This window comes from Eretmochelys imbricata, chromosome 14 (assembly GCF_965152235.1).
Source record: "Eretmochelys imbricata isolate rEreImb1 chromosome 14, rEreImb1.hap1, whole genome shotgun sequence".
Classification (NCBI taxonomy): domain Eukaryota; kingdom Metazoa; phylum Chordata; order Testudines; family Cheloniidae; genus Eretmochelys; species Eretmochelys imbricata.
In genome coordinates, this window is record NC_135585.1 from 11,852,888 (window position 1) to 11,867,649 (window position 14,762).

Sequence of the window (14,762 nt, forward strand, 5' to 3'; positions counted from 1 at the left end):
AGACTTATCTGGTTTCCTCCCGCAGTCTTCTTTTCTCAAGACTAAACATGCCTAGTTTTCTAAACTTTTTATCATTTTTGTTGCTCTCCTCTGAACTGTTTCCAGTTTGTCCACATCTTAAAGTGTGGTATGCAGCACTGCACACAGTACTCCAGCAGGGGCCTCACCATTGCCAAGTAGCACAGAACAATTACCTCCCGTGTCTTACTTATGACATTCCTGTTAACACACCCCATAATTATATTACCCTTTTTCACAACTGCATCAGATTGTTGACTCATATTCAGTTTGTGATCCACTATAACGTTTCAGCAGTACTATAGCAGATCCTTTTCAGCAGTGCTACCATCCACCCAGTTATTCCCCATTTTGTAGTTGTGGATGTGCTTTATCCTTCCTAAGCGAAGTATTTTTCTCTTGTCTATAATTAATTTCAGGCCCATTCTCCAATTTGTCAAGTTTGTTTTGATTTGTAATCCTATTCTCCAAAGTGCTTGCAAACCTTTACAGTTTGGTGTCATCCACACATTTTACAAGTATACACTCCACTCCATTATCCAAGTCATTAATGAAAATATTGACTAGTATTGGATCCAGGATAGACTTTGGCAGGACCCCACTAGATACATCCTCCCGGTTTGACAATGAATCATTGATAACTACACTTTGAATACGGTCTTCCAACCAGATTTGTACCCACCTTATAATAATTTCATTTAGACCACATTTCGCTCGTTTGCTTATGAAAATGACTTGTGGGTCTGTGTCAAATCCTTTATTAAAAGATGTATCTCATCTACAGTTTCTCCCTGTTGAAGAAAGGAATTAGGTTGTTTTGGTATAATTTGTTCTTGACAAATCTATGTTGGCTAATGCTTATTACTCTATTATCCTTTACATGCTTGCAAATTGATTGTTAAATAAGTTTGTCCCAGTACCTTTCTAGGTATTGAATTATAGACTGTTCTATAATTTCTTGGATCCTCAATATTCCCCTTTTTAAAGATAGGTGCTACCTTTGCCCTCTGCAGTCCTCTGAGACCTCATCCATTCTCCACTAGTTCTCAAAGATAATCATTAACAATTCCAAGATGGCTTCACCTGTTCCTTAGGTATCCTAGGATGAATTTCGTCAGGCCCTGTTGATTTTAATACATCTAAATTATCTAAATATTCCTTAACCTGTTCTTTCTCTATTTTGGCTTGCGTTTCTTCCCCCTGGTTGCTAATATCGATTATGTTGTGTATTTGGTCTCCATTAACATTTTTAGTGAAGACTGAAGCAAAACGGACATTAAGACCTCAGCCTTCTTGATGCCATCTGTTATTAGCTCTCTGCCCTCACTAAGTATCAGGAACTCAGCTGCCTCTGGACTCGGTTACCTAGCAACCCAGTGAGCTTGGCTGGGCCCAATAAACCCACACTAAGTGACTGTGTTCTCTAATTGGTCAGAAGAGCCAACAGATCACCATTTAAGCCATGAAGCAAGAGCACCCACTGGCTACTCAATACATTCCATACCTGTAGCTGCATCACATGTGTTCCCTGTCCAGCTCTTGCTACCCTTTGCCTGTTCCATTACAGCTCCTTGCCCCTGCATGTCTCTGCACTCCTGGTTCTGACCACTGGTTTGTCTCCTGCCCATCACTCCAGCTTAACTCTTTGATTCTGTTCTGACTCCTGGCTTGTCTTGTGACAACAACTCTAACTCTGCTCTTTGGTTCTGTTCTGACTCCTTGCTCTAACCCTTAGGTTACTTCCTCACCACTAGGCCAGAATCCTGTTCTGACCACTACGGTGCACCACCTACACCTCAGTATGTGACAATAAGTAGAGGACCTATGTTTTGTTCTTTGCCGTTCTTTTGTTCTTCATGTATTCATAGAACCTGCTCTGATTGCTCATTATATGCCTTGCTTGGTGTAACTCATTTTGTACCTTAGCCTTTCTGATTTTGACTCTACATGCTTATGCTATTCTTTTGTACTGGGCCTTAGCAACTTGTCCACATTTCCACTTTTTGCAGGATTCCTTTTTATTTTCACATCTTTAAACTGTAATTTTTCTACATGGGGGTTGAGTCGATGGAGGATCTGCATGCAATGGAAGGAAGCCTGAGGTGGTGTTCCACATGGAAAATTTGGCAAAGGTAGGGCATCCACAAATGAGGCAAGGCAAGTGGATGAGCATACAAGCAAAACGTGTAAGCAGTGCTATGGCATCACAACTCCTCCTCAGAGGAGAAGTAGCAGCTATGAGCTGGCTCTGTGAGTGAGCTGATTCTGCAGCCTTTATGAGGGCTCATACTCCCTTCCACTGCTGTGTTTCTGGCAATTTCATGTCCTTCTCAAATTCTTTCACTTGGGGGTTCTTCACCGTCTCTGGGTTGGGACCTCAGCTTCTTTTTCACATAAACTGAATACATTAATTCTCAAAAGACCATGCTGTGGCAAGAGAAACTATGAAAGAAAAAATGCACCAAGATGCACAGAGAGCAAACAGTTCAAACTGGAATGGAGATTTAATGAGGTATGAACTTTAAACTTAATTCAGCCTCATTCAGAACACAGCAATTTAAGAAATCAAGTGCATTTTTGCATAGAATTTCAACTGGTGTAATATGGCATAGCTCTGGTGATATCAGTGGAGCTACTATTTACTTCAGTGGATTTTTGCCCATTTACACCTGCTGAGGATCTGAAACCTTGGATTCTGTTTCAAAGGTATCCACTGCTCACTTCTGAAGACCCTAAACAAACAATGCACTTAATAAAATTCCAAGAGTACATGTTTTTCCACATTAGACCAAAGTACATGCTGACTCAACATCCGGTACCAATAGCATCCGGTTAGGATGCTCTTTGAAGTTGTCCCTATCTCAGTCCTGTTAATAGAGAGACAAGGTGAGGCTTCTGTCCTCTTCTGTGCATTTGATTACGAAGCCCTTAAGCAAAAAGTCTTTTTCACTTCTCAGCCTCCTTCTTAAAATGCAAACATGTGCAAGCTGGATCTTCAGCTGGTGCAAATTGAAGTCATTGGAGCTACCCAGATTTGCTACAGCTGAGATTTTAGCCTGCATATATGAATGGAAGAGCTATAGAAAGCCCAAATTTCTAAAGGCATTTATAAATCCTAGCTTTTATCAATTGTGATTTGTATTTGCTCGTTCTTCTGCTTGAAAAAAAAATGTCCCTTTTCTAATTCTAGAATGGCAATCAAACCCTAAATCTGAGGTGTGTTCAGGGATGAGGAATCACCTGCCTATCCATGTAAATAAACCCAGCTTAAAATTTAGCTGCTTTTTCCACTGAAACAAATGATCCTAAGTGATTCAACTCCTTCAGCCATTTTCAGAAACAATTATAAAAGCGACAATGGCATATAAATCTCATAAAACCCCGTCCTTTCAATCCTGATTTAAATACCAAATTCCTGCATTATGAAAATCATGTTTAATAATTCTTCGTACGGGTGTTGTGCGGGGTAATAAAACAATTGTAGCTCTAGGTGCTCTCTGCACACTGATGTGTTATCCTGTCTCCCTAAACAGGAGTTTAAAACTATTGGAAATAAGTACAATGGCTGCATTTCTTTTTCATTTGCGTTCTATAGGGAGCTGAGATTTGCATTATATTCAAATGGGCAGAAGGAAGGGAAGGGATCACTTACCTCTGAAACAACAATAGCCTGGTTTAAACTTGCAAAACCTACAAAGTTTAAATCTGAAACACCAGCGGCATTGTTAAAGTGGTTGTAGTCCCCCACTCCCGCCTTTTTTTTTCTTTTTTTTTTTTTTTGAGACAAAGGTGGTTTTATATCTGTAGGGTGATGATCCTTTCTTTCCCCTCCACTGATACCTTCTCAGCAGTCCAAGCCCAGACAAAAGTTGCTGTAATGCTAAACCTACGAGTTCTATGGGGCACCTGAAGAGTTCGGGTGTCATGCTATTGGGTCCAGCAGCACGCCCACTTCAGTTTCTTTATGGCAGAGCAAACTGTTTCCAGTGTGGGTACATCTACAGAGGTTTGGGGTCAGGGCTTGCATCTACTATGAACGCAGCCAGATGTGGTCCTGGAGTCGCTTCAGGACGGTTACGTGCAGTCTCATAATATTCTTTCCATCTTTGCAGGGCTTCTTCGGTTTACCATCAGCCATATTTATTGGCATAAACTCTGGGGAAAGTCCAGTTTTAGATCAAAGTGACTGAATAGTTTTGAATGAAGTTGTAATTTATTAGCTATTAGTCCCTTTTCCACCTAGTTCTCAAAGTAAGTTTCACTTTGCACTTTTGCACTCACCCGAAAAATACCTGGTAAACATTTATGTTCAGTGGCGGCATGGCACTTTCTAGCCTCAATTTTCTTTTGCAGAATTTGAAATGTCTTATCAGATAGTTAAGGGCAACACTTGTAGCATTCCAGCTTTGAAATGGCACATACAGCTTTTCAGATGACTCTGCTTAGGGCTGTCCAAGCTGATGCCACATCATTTGGGAGAGCGCCGGGTGCATTGAATGTTATGCACTGTGACAAAGTACTTGTTAGCAAGTGCTGAATTTTCACAGATGCATTGTGCCTTGTGTGGCATAACAGGTGCACTCTTCCGTTAAAACTTTAGGTAACTGCCATTTTTAGCAACAAGGAGATGGTGGTCAGTATTTGCCAGGGCTTCTGCACCTCTGTAGATGTGATATAACTGTACTATACTTCAATTCCGGACCAATATATGATCGAGCTCCTTCCTCATCCAGCTGTCATGGGATATCCAGGTTTCCCAATGGATATCTAAGTGCCTGAACCAACCGCCAGTGATGGTAATATTATGAGAAATGCAAAGGGAGAGAAAGTTCATGGAGTTGTCATTTATTGTTGCTAAGCCGAATGGCCCAATGGTCTCAAAGCTATGTTCTTAGACAACTTGGTGTGCCATTCATATCTCCAAGTATAATAAGTTCATTATGTAGCAGAACAGATTGCATCACTACTGCTACCTACTGATAGAATTCATCTTCATTAGCATCTGTGGCTTCCTCAGTAGGAGCAAGTTTACACTCATAGACAGCTGCCCATAGCAAAGCAGCAACCTGGCATGCTGCAGTCAATCAGAAATAAGGTGCCACAATGTGGATGCCAAGGGCGGACGGAGGATGAGTGCCATCACATTTAGGTGGGTGGTTTCTCCACAGAACATTGACCATTTTTCATTAATCTCACTTCAGTTAGGCCAGCAACTGCAGTGTTGTATCTTTTCACTCAGACTAACAAAACCTGGTACCAGACCTAATTTAGGGTAAGTACGTTCCAAGTGGCAAATGCAGTGGATTTTCTTAAATCAATCGTAGACTCTATTATGGAGTTCAGCCTCAAATGTGGACCTTGTTTTATCGGATGCCCCTTGATTCACTCTATCTCCTTAGGACAGGGAAGATGTAGCATAGTGGTTTTGTTTGAGGGCACCAGCCCCCTTTCCTGACTCCCTTCCACATGAAGCAGATGGTTCTGAGGTTGCAGCTCATCTGCCTTCACCACCATTTGGGGAGTATTTTCCTTTCTCCTTTGGGTCAGCCACTGGTTTTCACTCAGAAGGCTGAGCAAGGGCCCTTATCAGATGCTACCGGCCAAAGCCAGACAGAACCAACGCTTGCTTTAGCAGGATAGGACACATCCTGAAGCAACAAAGCAAATACTGCTGCCTACCCACCACCACACAAATGCAACAGCTTCTGCAGAATCAAAACGTGTTCTAATTAAAACAAAAATCAATTGGATGCTGGGCATAAACTGTTTTTATTTGCAGATTGGCTTCAGTGGTGGGCACTGAGTACTTCCTGTCATTGCATCCAAAGCATTTACATTAGTGTTATGAAAGAACAGTAAGACAAAGCTGAATTCAGCTGAAGTCAATGACAATTTACACCAGCTGAGGATCTGGCCCAGCATATTTGTAAAACTGTTGGCACTATTTTTCACCTCTGTCCCCACAGATCTACTGCCCTATAACTTCCCGCCTTCCAAAGCCGAACACCAAATTCTCAAAAGTGCTCTCTAATTTTTGGGGACCAACCTGACATTCCTAGGGCCAGATTTTCAGAGGTGCCAAGAACCCACAGCTCACCTAGATTTCACCTGGAGTTGTGAGTCCTCAGTATCTCTGAAAACCAGGCCCTTGGGCTCTTGAATTGGGCACCCCAAAATTCAGGCACCCAGTATTAATGACCGAGTTTGAAGATTTTAGCCAAGATCCTTGCAATGGCATGGCAAGGCACCTGGAAATGTGTGTCTGACTCTGTCACTGTCTTTATAACAGCTAAATTCAACCAAAAAATCAAACAGAATTTATTTAAACTTGCCTACTATCATAGATACAATTTTTCAGGACAACTTTAGGCCACAGTTGGATTAATCCTACCGGGCACTGACAGTTCCTGAGTTCCTCAATACTATTAGACTGATCACTCTCTACTGCTGGTGAGGCTGCTAAGAAACGCTGTGCTGAGAATCAGTGACTAGGTAAGGTCTCCTGGGAAGTATCAGTCCCAAAGCTGACCCACTTCCACCGCACCAGGCACCTGGTCTTCATATGAGGTTTGGCCCAGCTCCTCCAGTGGCTGGTTCCCCATTTGACCTCACACCAGGAGTAGCATGAGTCGGGGGTGGTGAATGGTGCTAGAATTCAGTGCAGCACAATTGGCCAACAATTAGGAATGGAAGTGTTGCCAAATGGATCTGTTGTAAAGTTTCTGGAGAGCAGGGCCACATGATGGCTATCTAGGAAAGAAGGGTATCTTGTTGCAGTCTGGAAAGTAGAGCAACAGGAGAGTGAAGAGGGAGATAAGAAAGAGAGATGGGGGTTGAGTTTATTAGCCCCTCTTTCACATTTTATAATCCTTCAAAAACTAGAACTGCTTGGCTTCTCACATAAGTGTATGGAGAAGAGTGAATAGCACCCCCTCAATACCCTTTGACTTTAGTCATGCATTTCTATTGTGATTCTATTTACCATTTCTTGCAAAATTGGCTTGGATAATTTTCTGATTTTTCCTCACAGTTTCATACAAGTGTGTTTCGTATGCATAGTGTAAATGCCATTTAAAAATCACATCAAGAGTATGATGAGTCAGAGCTCCTAGCTGTCAAAGCAAGCAGGCGTCAGAAGCAGAGGATCTTGGGATCAGAATTTCAAGGTGAGATTGAGAACTTTAATGGAAGTGGCAAAGGAATTTAATCAACCACTCTACATGTGCACCCCAGATTGCTGTCAAACTTTCAATGTCATTGTCTGTCAGGCAAAAACATACCTAATAACAACCACTCAATAGCTAAACAATGGAACATACATTAAAAATCAACTATTAGGAAGGACGCATGGACAATTATTAAGCTAAAATGTTTGAAGAACAGTGCTTTCAAAATTCCCATATGAGCCATTTTGAAATGTCGGTATGAAGGACTGTCTCTTGCTCCTTTCAATCATATATTTATTCCTAATATCCTGAAAAAATAAACATTCAATTTGATTTCAGCTGCAAGATTCAGACTTACAGGAAAATGGGAGCAGATAATCCCACATTCCTACACACATTAATTCCTCTTCCTAGAAGAACTAGAACTTAACACAATTAGAACCTGTTCTGAAGGAAGATGTTCTCCTACGGACTTAATTTTGGCTCTCTAGCAAATGAGAATCAGTACTTCCATTGTGGAGTATACAACCAAGCCCCACTCCTGACATTAGAGCTGCAGAGGAGGATCTTTGAGCCCACATTGGGACCTAACTGACTTTGACGAGAGATGTTGGTACACTTTACAGGAGAGAGCACACATCGCTGACTTCAGTGGGGGTACACATGCGTACAAGGATGCGTCCAATGAATGCAATGGTTCTGACTGCAGAAACAGGTGCTTTGTTTTGGAACCATGATTCCAGGCTTTGTTCAGCACTCTTTAAAGTCCCAATGAATTCAAGGGGCCTTGAACCTGAGAACGGAGAACTGAATAGGCCCCCTTTTATTATTATTATTATTAATTTGTGTTGCCGTAGCACCTAGGAGTCTCAGACAAGGTTCAGGACACTAGGCACTGCACAAAACACAAAAGAAAAAGATGGTTCCTACCCTAATGAGCATGCAATCGAAGACCACAGATGGATAAACAGAGGGGGAATACAAGAGAAAAATTAGACAATATTGATCAGCGTGATGGGCAATGATATCCGCCCACCAACAGCCTGACCATTGTCAAGTTTTTGCAGGCATCACAGCAAAGGAGAGTTTTAAGCAGGGGCATTATTTCAGAAAAATTCACGGGGTGGGGAGGGAATACAGTGTCAGCATATAGAAGAGTATTTGTGACTATCTTATATCCTGCAAAGTCGGGGGAGGGGTGAAAGAAAGCTGTGTGTGGCTTGAAAGCTTGTTTCTCTCACCAAACAGAAGTTGGTCCAATAAAAGATCTTATCTCACCACCTTGTCTCTCTAATATGCTGGGACTGACGCGACTACAACTACGTTCCCAACTTACGTTATAGATGCAAATTAATTTTACACTTTCCAGCCACAGCTGGTTAAAAAGCTCTGACAAATTTGAATGTTCCGTGTGATCTGATGGTCCTGTGTAGCTCACTCCTGAGACCAGTTGAAGGTTTACCACATTCTCTCTCTAAAAAATAATTCCAAAGGGCTTTCAAAGCTTATGAACCTATTTAGCTGTTAATATTCTGCTGTCCTCTTGCATCTTTCAGACACTCTTTGAAGAGGCAGATGCTAATCATTTCATTAATGTTTAATAAATCCTCTCACCATTCATGGCCAACAAGCCTTTTGTTAGTTTAATGCTTTCTTACCTACTTATTTGTTGCCATGTTGCTGAGACTACTTTATCACATTCAGAAAGGTTGGTAGTCTGTATGATACCACTTTTGCCCATTATTGCTCATCCCATCCCTGACCATCCCTTGCAAATGGTTCTGTGTGAAGACTAATTAATGCCCAGGTACCTCTGGGACCAATCTGGAGAGGTGTGTAACATTTATTTGAATAGGTATTTTAAATATAAATAATAACATCAATAACCAAATTACATTTTTAAAGTTTGAGCCTCCAGGGCACCTACAGATGTAATTCAGTGGAGGACTGCTAATGATACAATGAGTGATAGAATTAAAGAGTTTATTAAACATAAAATAGTTAGTTAAACGGACATTAAAATATAACCACAGAGTGTACTGTATGTTCACATTCCAAGATGAAATGGTGCACCAGTCCCTGGAGGAAAAAGATGGGTATATAAACCTTTCTCTAATGGTACCTTGATGAGCATACCAATGTAAAATTAGTGTGCTACCTTTTATATAATCATTCACAATAACACCCCTTCGTTAATTAGCAGTAAGCCTGCCTTTTACTATGTCTGTACTTGCGCTCCCATAATTAAAAATACCCTCAGCTCCCTCATTGGCAGTCTAATATTAAACACTGTCTTAATTAACATCTGCATAAATACCATTTCAGTAACTATGAATATGCATAGCATTCTTCCAGAACATTCACATTTTGTCTGAAACGCTTGTTAAAACCTGGTAGGTGCAAACTTGTTTACAACGTGACCTGGGTTATGTCCTAATTTATCTCTAACTTGCCTCTCAGCTGTCTCACTTTATTTCACCCACAATTTGCCACTCTTCATTACTGTCAAGCCTAAATTTAGGTCCCCAAACCTGTTCTCTACTTACATTGAAGCACATTTCTATTTAACATAAACAAACATCATTTCTATAGGCTACAGGTGCTCAGCAACCTGGTGCCCAGTTGAAGTCGCTGCGAAATGAAGGCAGTCAGCCCTCAGCACCATGTAGGATTGGGCCCCAGAGACCTGCTCATTAGAACACTAAGCAACCAGCTACTTTTACTGAAATCAGCTGGAGCTCTGGGTGCTCGGCAGCTCTGAAAATCAGGCCTTTCATACAGCATATTTCAGGGTCCCAGTCTCTCACATCAGAGAAAGCAATAGAACTGTTTCCTGTTAGAGTACGAGGCATATTTAATGCTAGTCCCTCCTTCTCCCTTGATACCAGAAATCCTGACAGTGAAGCAAAAAAATAATCAGCATTGCATGCCAATGTTATTCAAAATGCTAATTCAGTGAATCTGGAGAAGGCTGGTCACAGCAACTCAGACAAAAGCACTTGCTGTGAGCTGCATGATTTTACTCCCGGCCTAGATAAAGCCCAAGTTGCATAATCCCCAGAAATCTGTGACTCCTTCCCTTTTTCCCTGCTGCATCATTGGCCCCTTCACCCATATGTTTTTCAGGAGCCCCCCAGTAGTTCCCATTTCACTCTGTCCATTTGTCTGACCTGTATTATGAGTTCTATCATCAGGGACCCCATTGGACTCAACTCTCATAATTTGTGATCTGTTTTTGAATTTCCTCTTGACCTAGTTCTACCTTTCTTCTGGAGCTGCAGCTTTGGTGCTTTCATATCACCCCAAAGCGTTACCCAACCCTGTAACTTTCCATTCCATTAAAATGCCTGCTTCATGCTCTATGTCCTGCTCTGTTTTCTCATTACAGGCCTCCCAACAGTCCTGACTTACCTCCTTCTCAGAATCAGTCTCCCCCTCTCGGATTCTCTTCTTCTGCCGTGACTGGTCTTTATTCAATTAGTTCTTTCAAAATGACTCTCCAGGTCTTAAATAGGATTCGGGACACTCTGCCACTATGCAATATGAAATCCAATAACATCTCGGCTACCACGTTTGACTTGAGCAATTGCAAAGAACTAACATTTGACTCTCTTCGCTTTCACTGTTTGTCTTGAAAGCTTAGGTTTTTCTAGGATGAATAGACACCATGCTAAGCTGTACCGATCAAGGGAAAGAGATTAATTATTCCTCCGCTGTGCAGGTGAATTAGTGGGTGGATAAATCACAGGGAGCCCTTCTATCAGCCAGTGGGGCCTGAGTAGGGATAATCAGAATCTATCTCCCAGCACAGGAGAGCACTGGTGTAGTTTATGCTGCCAGCGGGACATTGCCTGACCCTGCTTCAGACCACTACGCCTGCTGTACAGGAAATGCTGTCTACACCCATTGAACAGATGTAACAAGGGGTGCCCCTCTCTGCACTCCAACACTCCTCTAGAGGTAAAAGGCCAAATTCTGTTGGAAATTCGGAGCAGCTCTATTGAATTTGGCCCAATACACTTAACACCTCCAGACATCATCATTCAGTTGTGGATCCATCTCTCACTCCTCAGTGTGGCTCAGGCTTGTATGAATCATAACTGACTCTTAACAGAGAATAGCCCCAGACTGAATGAATTGAAGATGCCCAAGACAATGCTGAAGAGTTTATAAGTTAAAGATTTGTTTGAGGAGGCAGGGTTGGGGGCGAAGGAATAGATGGAACCTCAAGTTAAAAGCTCATGTACAAGAAAAAGAAATGCAGATACTGATTCCAAGAGGATCTCTTTCTTTCCTCTTTTATGTGCCTATCTTGGGACCCTCATGTCCTTGGATTCCATTGCAGCAGTTGAGGGCACAAGGAACGGCTCTTCAAGATTTTTTTTTATGGTCTTAAAAGCAAAAGTAAAGATAACACAAATGAAAATTAGGAAGAGTAGGTCAAATTTCCAAAGGAGCCATAACTCTGCCCCAAATTTTGCAGTTGCAGAAACACTTAAACTACATATCCCTTCTTTGCTTTCAGATTTAATCTCTCACTGCAGGATTTGTTTTGTTTTGTTTTTTGCCATGTGCAGTATTAGCTGGGAAGTAACATTTATATAAAAAGGGACAGAAGAAGATTTTAAAAAAAAGTATAGCTATACACACATCTCTGATTCCTAACTCGAAATTACAAATGGAAACAATTGCCATGGAGTTTCTACAGTACTTTCTTACAGCAGCTGCTGCAATTGACATTAGAAAGCTTTGTGGTGGCTTTTAAAGAATTTTGTGCAGGAAAGTGCTTCTGAACAAATAAAATATCCACAACAAAAACAAAACAACCCCCAAACCAACCTGTTTCTATGCAAGGGCACATACACACACCAAAATAATGTGTTAATTTTGGCCTCTGTAGAGCAATCTGAAGAAGTCCCAGTAGAGAAAATGACAAACAAGAGGTAGCAAACAGAAAAGGTCAAATAATGACACATTGTTCGATCTCAATGCATTAAAGGTTAATGTATGAAAATGCCAATAAGGAGGTCCACGTTTGATTTAACAAGCCACAGAGAGAGAGTGTGAAATCCAAGTGGTCACCAATGGAACCTCAGACACTGCCATTCATAATCACAGGAGCTGTAGCTCACGAAAGCTTATGCTCAGATAAATTTGTTAGTCTCTAAGGTGCCACAAGTACTCCTTTTCTTTTTGCGGATACAGACTAACATGGCTGCTACTCTGAAAGGAGTATACCAGGAACTCACCCAGATCTGTGCGCAAAAGAGACACTCTCTTCACGGATCGAACCTTGCCTGTCTGGAAAGGCAGGAAGGACCATCTCTGAGGCACCGTCCTTGGTCTCTTATCTCATGCTGCCCCCTATAGCTTTTATGAAGAGCTACACAAAAGTACACAGTCCTGAAGCCTTTATATATCCAGCTATCCTGAGGGGTTACCGAGGCTTGGGTGAGGATAATTCTCTTAATACAGGACTAGTGGAATTTTAAGGCTCCCGGTCTGTAAAGTCCAGGCCTCCCCTGAAACTCAAGTATATTTCTCTAGGCATGAAATAAAAAGAGGATTAGATCTTAGGCCATATCTTCAGATGGGGTAAAAAGGTATAGCTCCATAATGGAGATTCACCAATGTATACCAGCTGAGGATCTGCTTATGTCTTTATTACCTCTAAATATAATGGAGCTGCACTGAGCCCTCCTGAAAGATCTATAGCAACGAGCCTGTTTTAAGATAGCAAGATTATCAATGTGAGAACGTTCTGTACCCTTAGATCACTTGGCGCTCTGGTACCCACACTATTGCCTACAGACCCCTTTGCCTCCACAGCCTTGTCCTTGACCTATTCGTAGGCTGTCACATTTATTTTTCCCTGCCTCCCCGGAGAGCACAGAGAGCTCTGTTGCCTTAAAAGCATTAGTCAGTTGTGTCCCCAGATGAAACAGACCAAATCCAATTGGACTCAGATTAAAAGTGTAGTAGCACCTTGCTCACTCATACTAATGACCGGGAGAACAAATTTTGATTGCTGCGTTTTGAGAATTAATGAGTCTGTGAACAAACACACTAAAAAGCAATGGCAACATTACACTGTGTTCATTTATTTTGACAGCTGTGGTTTGCTTTTAATTATTTATAATACACCGTCCTGTACTAGTGAGGTTACTGTGAGCTATATTTTGGAAAAATAATGAACCCTTAGGAATCTGAGACCTCTTTACAGCACACTCTGCAATTAAGTATTTGCTAAAAGGTGGGCAGAGACCACTGCATTTTATAAAATAGGTACATTAGCGAAGTGTTAATGGGGTAGGGTACTGCTGCGTTTATTAGTAACTTACTGGATAGAGAGAAAGCAGAAAATAAATGTTAGTTAAAAATGGAGGGCCAGATCCCCACGTGGTATAAATCAGCATAGTTCTGTTGTAATTACCTGAAGTCATTTGATGGCAATGGAATTATGCCACTTTCTACCACCCAAGGATCTATGTATAGATAATCTACAACATGACCCTTCAATCTGTCACTAAACAAATAAATTAAACAATGAAGTGTATGAAAGCAATGGTGTAACCTCACTCCTTTAAAAAGGGTTAGCTGCCTTCTCTTTGGCCAACTTAGACTGCAAACTCCTTGGGGCAAGGAGTGGTGTTGGGTTATTTTGGGGAGGGGGGGCAGGGGACAGGCATTGTTATATGTTTGAACTGCACCTAGTACTATGAGGCCCTGGTCTATGCTTGGAAGCCCCAGGTATTATCACAATTGAAAGAAGTAATCATTCTTAGCCCAAAGCAGTATCTCTAGGCTGAGAGCCTGGTCTTCTGTTCTGGCTGCTCCAGCACCATCAGCAAAACAAACTGGAAAGTCACTCACTTAGGGTAGTTAATGTGGATGTTAGTGGAAAAATCAGTGTAAACTAATCAATCTCCATCCCAACTGATCTTTCTAGTGTGGACAAGACTCAGTGTTAAAATCTAGTTCTACTAACACAAGCATTGCAGCCAACCTCAGCTGTCACGTGCTCCTATTGTTACCCCAGCCCAAAGGGAAAATAAACCTTTCTGAATAAATTTCAATTAGCCAGTCTTTTCTACTGTTAAAGATCACGGAAACACCCTGGAGAGCTACATTAACATGCAAAAGGTACACAAGCACAGTTTTGGCGGGAGTAACTATCAGTAGATATACAATTCATTATAAAAACAGATACATCCAGTGAGATTAAAACTGGACAGCTTTGTTATAGCTTCTTGTAACCTGTTTCATCAATGGCTAATTTGTATCCACCAGTACTCCCAAGACTCCTCAACGGATAAGAGATACTGGCCATATATTCTTTGCCAAAAACATTGTGTTTTACAGCAAGATATCTAATATGCGTTAAGTTTGTCACTGTAAAACGTTTGTGGAGACCAATCTCCTCGCTGTGTGTAGCTAGGCAAGGTCAACCAAGGGTGGTGGGTATAATGTTGACCTCACCTAGCTACATTTTATAGCAAGATAACTATTGTGTGTTAATTATCCTGCTGTTAAAACAAAACAAACAAAAACCACTGTTTTGTCAGTGAAGACAGACAA